Genomic DNA, 639 nt, shown 5'->3' with positions numbered 1-639 from the left:
AATGAAAAATGTTCTTAATTGAAAAAGAGTAGAATTGCATGAATTTTGAATTTTATAACAGTTTGATTATTTTGATGTGGTGGCAATACTTTTGTTTTCTGAATGTATGCTTAAACAGTGCATATGTCTTTTGAATTTATGGTTCATGAATGTTGGCTCTTGAAAGAATGATGAAAAAGGAGAAATGTTACTGAGGATCTGAAAAATCATAAAAATGATTCTTGAAGCAAGAAAAAACAGTGAATACAAAAAAAAAATTTCTAAAAAAAAAGAGAAGGAGAAAAACGAAAAAAAAAAAGAAAAAGAAAGAAATAAAGTTGTGATCCAAGGCAAAAAGAGTGTGCTTAAGAACCCTGGACACCTCTAATTGGGGAATCTAGCAAAGCTGAGTCACAATCTGAAAAGGTTCACCCAATTATATGTCTGTGGCATGTATGTATCCGGTGGTAATACTGGAAGACAGAGTGCTTTGGGCCACGGCCAAGACTCAATAAGTAGTTGTATTCAAGAATCATCATACTTAACTAGGAGAATCAATGGCACTATCTGGATTCTGAGTTCCTAAAGAAGCCAACCATTCTGAATTTCAAAGGATAGAGTGAGATGCCAAAACTGTTCAGAGGCAAAAAGCTAAAAGCC

Source organism: Arachis duranensis, chromosome 3 (genome assembly GCF_000817695.3).
Source record: "Arachis duranensis cultivar V14167 chromosome 3, aradu.V14167.gnm2.J7QH, whole genome shotgun sequence".
Taxonomy (NCBI): domain Eukaryota; kingdom Viridiplantae; phylum Streptophyta; class Magnoliopsida; order Fabales; family Fabaceae; genus Arachis; species Arachis duranensis.
This window is presented reverse-complemented; position numbering follows the sequence as displayed.